An 8,583-nucleotide genomic window follows, 5' to 3' on the forward strand; every position below is an offset into this window, starting at 1 on the left:
GTTCACTGAATCAGAGCAAAGCCCATTTTTCTCTAGCTCCTTGATTGAGTCAATAATATTTGCATGCGCGATAATCTTTGTCTTCTTCTGTTTCTCAATATCTCTGGTAGTGCAGCCGACCCCAAGCTGAAACTTTTTCTCTCCACTAGCTTCTGCTCTGCCTGCTTTGGCAAACATGAATCTCTGATGCATACTTATACGCTCATCTGCACTTCCTCCAGATGGGAAGTTCCCCGACGTGTCACTGGACTCCACGAACGAGTCGAGCCCAGATACCGTATCTTTGCCTACCACCGACGCCTGCAGATTCAGGTCTGGGAGCTGTGGTTACACCGCCATCTTCCTCACCCCATCCACAAGTTCCTCAGAATACTCCAACACCAGTACTTTGGATCGATCCATTCCCCCATTAAACCCCTGGTCCTCTACATTCCAGTCTCGCTTCCTTGCAAACATGCTATCCCGACCTCTCTGCTTCCCGTTCGATGAGCCGGTCGCTGACATAACTTTTCGCTGCTGCTCACCACTAAAATTTAAACCCCGCCTAACATTTCCATGTTAGTGTTGATCTCCACCAGTTGGCCCAACGGCCAACTAGGCTCTTGATGGCTGGTGGGCCCAGTCCAATAGATGGCTGGTGGGCCCCTGTCGCGCAACGCCATGTATATAGAGGAGGTGGGGACCACAGCACATAGTACGAGGTTCGACGCCACCACTCGCTACTGTTCCCACCTTGAAACCCTAATCCGATCAGAGAGGGCGCGCTGAAGCGATGGGAAGCACCACCAAGCTGCCGCCGCTGCCCCTGCACTACGGCACCGTCGTCCCCTATGACTCCGGCGGCCTGCTGCATCAACTGTCGCTGCCCATGCGCAGAGCTCCACCAACGATCCCGCGAAGGCGACGGCAGCGGCCACTAGCAAAGTCTTCCCTCAGTTAAAGTAAGAACCCATCGATCTACTCCTAGGAGGTCCTAATGATGCTAACAATGGTATCAGAGCCGGTCTAGAGAGTAGATCGAGATGAGAAATTGGATTCGTTCACGAATCAAAAGAACCAGACACCAATCTCGGATCGGAAAAGTTGAAGAAGCACAGATCCTAACCCTAACACTAGAAAGAAGAAAGAGGCCGCGGGCTCACCTGGAACGCGCTCACCAGCGCTCGGGCTCAGGGCACCACCCCAAGGCCGTTTGACAGCGGCGTGCTCACCCTCGGGCGAGCGCGCGCACTGGCGAAGGGCCCCGCGGTGGCGTCACCACCTTCATCTCCCCCGGCCGCCAGTGGCCGCCGCCGCTCGGTGGCTAGATAGAAACGGGGAGAAAGGGAGGGGAAAGAAAGCAGAGAGGAAAGAGGGCGAGTCACCGCTCCTCAAGCGCGCGCTGGCTCGGACTCGAGCACCATCGCGCCGGCGAGAGTCGCCGGCGGCGGCGCCACCACCGGACTCGGACTGGGAAAGAGAGAGAGCATAGGAGAGAATGGCTAGGGTTTCCAGGCAGAGACCGACCGGGCGCCGGTTTTGTCCGGCCGAGATCTGCGGTCGCCCGTTGGATTTGATCCAACGGCTGGGAGCGCTCCGCAGTTGATGGGTCGAATCCGGCCCAGGCGGGGTACCGGAGCAGGCTAGATTCCCAGCCCAGGCCCAGGTTGTGGCCTGGGCGTGGGGGAGCGCCTACGCGCATATGGGCCATGGGCCAAATGTAGGCGCTGGGCCGGTTGCAGAGCCAAGAAAAGGTAAAAGTTTTTCTATTTTTCAGAAGCAATTTTGAATACTAGTTTTGATGAATTGATCTCTATTCAAGTTTGCACCAACGTGTATTTTGTTTAGAGAATATAGAATCTTTTCTTGTTTCAAGTAAAAGTTTCATTCTCTATTTAAGTCAGAACCAACGGGAAAATTTAAATAGAGAAATAGAAAGATATTGATTTAAAGTTAAAATTATGGTATTGTTATCTTCTGATCAACGTTGATGATAACAATATTATAGTTTTATTATGAGTTTAAATTCAAGGTTAAATCTATGACAAATTTTTGCATCAAAGTGATCAATTTTTCAGAGAATACAGAAAGGCATAATTGTTTCTGAAAGAAAGAAAAGTTCTCCGCAGCAATAAAGAAAGATAAACTCAGATGAGTTTTTCCCTGTGGGAAAAGACAGCATGTAAGTTTAAGGTTATGAAAAGCTTCCGATGTTGTAAGTCAAAGAAAGGTTGTTTTGGCACTATTTTGCCATTGTAAGTGTCAAGTTGAGCATTAGTTTACTCTTAAAAGGAACGGAATTTAAAGTTTATTATGATGTTGTCATTTTCTGACCAAAGTTGATGATGGCAATATTATAATTTTTATTCTAGTCATGTGTTCTATTTCTGCCCAACGGTGATATAGAATTGAAAGTAAAGGAAAATTGTATATTTTAATTTTGACCAATGTTAAATTAAGACATACAATTCTTCCCAAGTAGAGAGAAATTAACAAACAAAGGTTGATTCCGATCAACGTTACAGATAAAGTTTTGACGTTACTCAGCTGTATAGTTGAGATTAAGAAAGAAAAGTGCTTGTTCCATTCTGACTTTTAGTTGATATGGAAAAGAGATGCAACTTATTTGGAAAGGTTTTTTTGCTTTTTCTCTCACTAAAGTTTTTAAAATATAGAGATTTGTTAAATTTTCTGATTAAATTAGAATCAACGGGAAGATTTAATCAGAAAATAAAGTATATATGCACGTTTTAGTCATTGTGACCAAAGTTTCTTCGTCCTTCAACAATAGTAAAGATAATGGTTGAAATGAGTTTGATGCATGTTCAGTTTGACCAACATTAAATTAAACATGTATTACCAATGCATTTAAAGTTTTATACCGCATGTCGAAAAAGGTTTTGGCACTTGTGCCATTCATATCCTTCATGACAGGGAAAGCTTTTGTGATGACTCGTGTACTATTTGAGTATCACAGAAAAGAGAAGAAGTATGGGGGAGCCTTTTAAGCTATCCCAGCAATACTCATGCACTTCAATAGTGTCATGTTGGATAGTGACTTGGAAATAGTCGAAGGACAAAAGAAGGTTGTATATGAACCAAAAGTCAAGATTGCAAGCATGACTTGCAAAAGTATAGTAATATGAAGAACTCTGATGAGTTCTTTGAAAGTGTAACAGTAAGAACTCCGATGATCTCTTGAGATGGGATGAGGAAATGGTACTCCCGTTGTTTTGCATGACTTGAACATGTGAATAAACCAAGTAATAAAAGACTCCTTGTTCGCAAGTGTTAAAAATAGTTTCGAAATTATGGTAGTAAAGTTTGTGCCATATTTCGAGGGGGAGAAAGATTAGAAAGATTAAGATTTAAAAGAAATCTCTCTTTAAAGTTAAATGCGATGCATTTTAAAGCAAGAGTGATCTATTAAAGAAGAATTTGACCGTAAAGGGAGTACAACGGTCATAACATTAATACCCCAACCACAGAATTAAGAAGAGATTCCTGAAGGTTTTCAGGTTCAACAGAAAGAAAAGATAGTTGATCCTCAAAGCAACCGAAAAGAAAAGGTGGTGCTTAAAACACCCTATGAGGCTTGGAAAGACTAAACCCAAACAAAAGTTCGAAGATATTCCATCTTTACAATAGATGGGATAATCTGGGGGAGTAAAGTATGTCGAGAACTAAGGCTTGAAGAGAAGTGGAACCGTACGTTCACTCCAATGTTTCAAGCACTACAATATGATAGAAGTTGAGGTGATAATTGCCTTTTGTCATTAAAGAGTGGCAATAGCCCCAGACTGAAAGCAATATGTCTAGCCATCTATTGTTAAAGGATAAGATATGTACATAAGTGAAGAAGTACAAATGAAGGTGATTCCACCTCATTTGGAGAAGTCATAAGAGGCGCTCATTCATCGAAGTGGCAAGAAGTCATGGAAGATGTCATGAGACAAGTTCCAAAATTATTTTGGAACATAGAATAAGTTCCTAACAGAGCCAATACAGTAGGCTATAATGGGTCTACAAGATTAGAATGTGACTCCAGATGGAATTGGAAAGTTGCTAAGCGCGACTTGTAGCAAAAGCTTTATGCAAAGAAAAAGGATAAGTTATGATCAGACATTCTTGTAGTCTCATGAAAAAATTCTTTTAGAATCATAATGACAATGGTAGTATACCACTTTTAGAATTGTATCAGATGGATGTTGGAGCAATATCTCCCAACAGAGATTTGTACAAGAAAGTATATTCATGACATAACCAAATAGTTTTGTTGTGGAAAGAAAAGAACATTGTGATACATCTGATGAAATCATATCACAGAATAGTGTATCAAAAGTTTTGTGAGAACAAAGGAACGTTTTGGGTTTTAAGTAAAGTTTAAAATGACAAATTGCGAATATGCAAAGTTTCAAAGATGGGAAATTCTTTTCCCGCAAAGTTCAAAGAAGGTTATTATGACCTCTAGTTTTGATAAGAATAATATCGGTAAAGAACCATTCGCTCTAGAAATGGGAATTCACTGGGATAAAAGAACAAGGGGTATTAGGACTATCGCAGAAAGCATACTTAGAAAAGAGTTCTAAAGAAATGTGGTATGCATGCGAGTAAAGCCTACGCCTGTCCTATTGTCAAGGGTAATAGTTTTGGAATTTTTAGGATTCTAGGAACCGTTATATGATCGATCAAAAGAAAAGATTCCATGTGCTTCAGCTGTTGGAAGCATAATTAGTGCTCAAAAGAATTTACCCTGACATAGCGCAAATATTCGGGATATTTTGGCAGAAGTCCAGTCCAGCAATAGATCACTGGAATGGAGTTATAGAATATTTTTGCAATTTTGCAAAGTATTGTCAGCCTCATGCTAAGTAAGAAAGGAACATGTACTCTCAAAAGATTGTAAGTAAAAAGGATTAAGTTTTGGCGAGATGTTCAGTGAAGCCCACAGTAGTAGCTAACACTCGCGCTTGGAGTTTTATTGTGGAAAACCTCCAAAGCAAAATAGTTATGATATCATGGGTTATGTATACCCAAAGTTTAGCATAATACGAGGCTACAGGACAGGCAAAATGGTTGAGAAAACCTTTATCCGGAATTGATAATGGTAGACAACAGCAATATACCATTCGAATATTTTCACTCCTATGGCAACATATCAAGTGTGCTGCCAAATACTTTGACGGTGAGTTATATGTTGCAAAGGAGAAAATCCATAATCATATGAAAGTATTGAGCATCAAAGTATCAAGCAAGTGCTTGCGGATCCGCTTACTAAAGGTCTACCGCCCAAGTCAACATGGGTTTTGCGGGAGGCCTATGATTTCTGGATTACTAAAGGGACCAAAGAAAGGTTAAGGTCTTGTTTCAATACAGAAAGGTATATTGTGGCCGTTAATCTGACGGTGACCAATAACTGTCATGATAAAGCACGCCCTACGTGCTGATCTGCAATGAGACGAGGACTAAGAGCAAAGCAATCAAAGAGAAAGTAAAAAAGGATTACGTCAAGGTATAAAGTTTTAAAAGTATAAGGAGAGATCAAGGGGGAGAATGTTAGTGTTGATCTCCACCAATTGGCGGCCAATTGGGCTCTTGACTCGCGTCCTGATCGGGGACGCCCAGCCCAATAGACGGCTGGTGGGCCCCTGTCACGCAGCGCCATGTATATAGAGGAGGTGGGGACCACAGCACACAGTACGAGGTTCGTTGCCGCCACTCGCTACTGTTCCCACCTCGAAATCCTAATCCGATCAGAGAGGGGGCGCTGAAGCGATGGGAAGCACCACCAAGCTGCCGCCGCTGCCCCTGCACTACGCCACCGTCGTCCCCTACGACTCGGGCGACCCGCTGCATCAACCGTCGCTGCCCGTGCGCAGAGCTCCACCAACGAACCCGCGAAGGCGACGACAGCGGCCACCAGCAAGGTCTTCCCTCAGTTAAAGTAAGAACCCATCGATCTACTCCTAGGAGGTCCTACTGATGCTAACATTCCACTGTCAGCAGGGATAGTCATCTTCCTTCCAGGATTCTTTTTCTGCGGTGAGCAACGCAGAGCTTTCCCGAAGTTATTTCCGTCTCCTCCGCAGCCCTCATCCGGGCATTTATCTTTGTCATGCCCAATTCTCCCACAATCAAAGCAAAAAATCCGGAATATTCTCATACTTAACAGAGAAAGCCAATAAGCCATGGCCGCGAACCTTTTTCTCCACATAATGTTTTATTGCCCTTTCCAAGGGGAAATCCACTTTGACCCTCTTGTAGTTTTTAATTGCCTGTCCTACCTCCAGCACTTTACCAAGAGTGGCACCCAAGGCCCTCGCAAAACCATCTGTCATCATTGACTCTGGAATATCGTAAATGCGAACCCAAAGAGTAATGGAATCAATGACAACATCAGAGAATCTACAGATACCATCATAGGGCGCAAATATGACTGCATCCCTTTTATGCTTCCACGGTCCACCCCCAATCACTTTACTCCAAAGTTTCTCCGAATCAAATTCCACCAGAAATCTGTTATTCTCAAGTTCCCTCACAGGGATCTGTTCCTGCTTTCCCCATATTGCACTCAGTTCATTAAACATACCCCAAGTAGAATAAGCTTTACCCGAGTAAAATCTAGCAATCGCCATCCAACGCTTTGGCATCTGCTTTGCTTCAGCGTCATCCTCAAAAGCATATTCATCGTCCTCCTCAGCGCCCTCCTCCCCGGCATCTCCAACCAGCGTCATCTGACGATCCGAGCACGCCTGTTCCTGCATTAGAATTCCTTTACCTTTACCATCCCCACCCTGCATGGTGGGTGGGGTCGCTAGTGGCTCCAGGGGCTTAAGCTTCCCCTCGTCCAGCTTTCCTCCATCAGCCGTTCCCGCCATGGCAGCCAAAGCACAAACCCTAGATCGAGCTCACACGCCGGTTGGCTTCAGGTGGGTAATTTCCTCACCGGAAATCCCTGGTCACCCCCACCTCGTACGCGAGAGCAGAAAGATCTAGGTTTGCGACCCGACGACTTGCGGAAGCGAACAGCAAGTAAACCCTAGAAAACGTGTTTCTGGGATATCGGCACCGAGACTTACTAGTTGTCGTCAACACGGAGTCCAGCCTTCGCTTGACAAACCAACAGATTGGATCTCGCCAACGGAGACGGATTTGACCAAGCGAGACGTAACCCCAAGGGATAGCCGCCTTTCTATAAACTCCGCTCGCACGTAAACCCTAGTCGGTAAACTGCAGCGGTAGCCGAAAGGGAGTCCCCCACGGCTTTCTACCCGGCGGCGTCGCCGGAAGTCAACTCTCCCGGAAGGGAGATCAGATCTCAAGGTCCCGCTCGCCGCCACCCCCGAATCGCCTGTTCGCCGCCTCCGTCATTTCCGGAAGAGTAAAGTCCATTTTTGGCCATCGAACTATTGCCCGAGTTTGGTTTTGGCCATCGAACTCCAAAACCGGGTATCCTTGACCACTCAACTCTCAAAACCGTTCATTTTTAGCCATCGGACGGTTTTGGTGAGTGGTTTTGCTGATGTGGACACCACGTGGCGGTGGGGCCCACATGTCAGCTTAATTTTTTTCTCTCTCTTGTTTCTCTCTTTCTTCCCCGCTCTCTCTCCCCGGCGGCACCGCCCTCCCTGGCTCCCTGCCCGTCCCCACCTCACTCTCCAAGGCCATCGCGCGCGGAGCAGAAGCCCGCGGGCGGGGGAGCTCTACTGGCGGGCCTCCTCCCCAACTCAACTGTAGGGGTGGCGGAGCGCGGCCGCGGCCCTGGCGGTCTGGCGAGAGCACAGCGAACGCGCCCCGGCAGCCGTGCGGTTGAACGGAGGCGGCTGGCGAGCGGCGGCGGCCCTTCGCTCCCTCTGTAGGCGGCGGCGGCGGGTCCCCTGGTCGAGGATGCGGACGGCGGCGAGTGGCGGGCGAGGCGAGCGTGGCGAGGGCCTGCAGGGCCCCCACTCCGCCGGCCTCACCTTGCTCTGTGTGGCCGCGACGCCGGCGAGCGCGGGCGTAACACAGCCGCGGGAGGGAGTAGGCGGAGCACGGCGCGCGCGGGGGCCCGCGGGACGGCGGCGAGTGCGCGGCTCGGCGTCGAGCGAGTGGCGCGGCCGCGGCGAGCACGCGCGGTGCCGCGGGACGGCCGTTCGTCGGGCCATCCTCCCCCGCCGGGCCGCCCCTCCTGCTGCGGCGGATCAGGAGCTCCCTCCTCGGCGTCGCGCCGCAGCTCTGCTCCCTCTGCGGCAGGCGGAGCTTGACGCGGCACCAGGAGGCGCCGCGGCCCCTCGCACGGAGCTCGGTTGCGGCCCCCTGGCGGCGCGGCGGGCGGATCTCGGCGCGGACCCAGGCGACGCTGTGCACGGAGACCGGGCGGAGCATGCCGTCATCGTAAGTGCCCATCTCCCCGCCGCCGCCGTACGGCTCGCCGCCGGCGGGAACACGCCGGGCGAGCTCCGCCATGAGCCAGAGCTGCCGGCCGGGTGAGCTGGAGAGGCGTGCGCGGGAAGGGCGGCGGCCGACGCAGGGTCAGCAGAGTTGGATAGGAGAGAGGAGAGGTAGAGGGAGAGAGAAAGAGGAGAGAGGAGGGAGAGGAGGGGCTGACAGGTGGGTCCCATCGCC

This window comes from Panicum virgatum, chromosome 2N (genome assembly GCF_016808335.1).
Source record: "Panicum virgatum strain AP13 chromosome 2N, P.virgatum_v5, whole genome shotgun sequence".
NCBI classification, from domain to species: Eukaryota; Viridiplantae; Streptophyta; class Magnoliopsida; order Poales; family Poaceae; genus Panicum; species Panicum virgatum.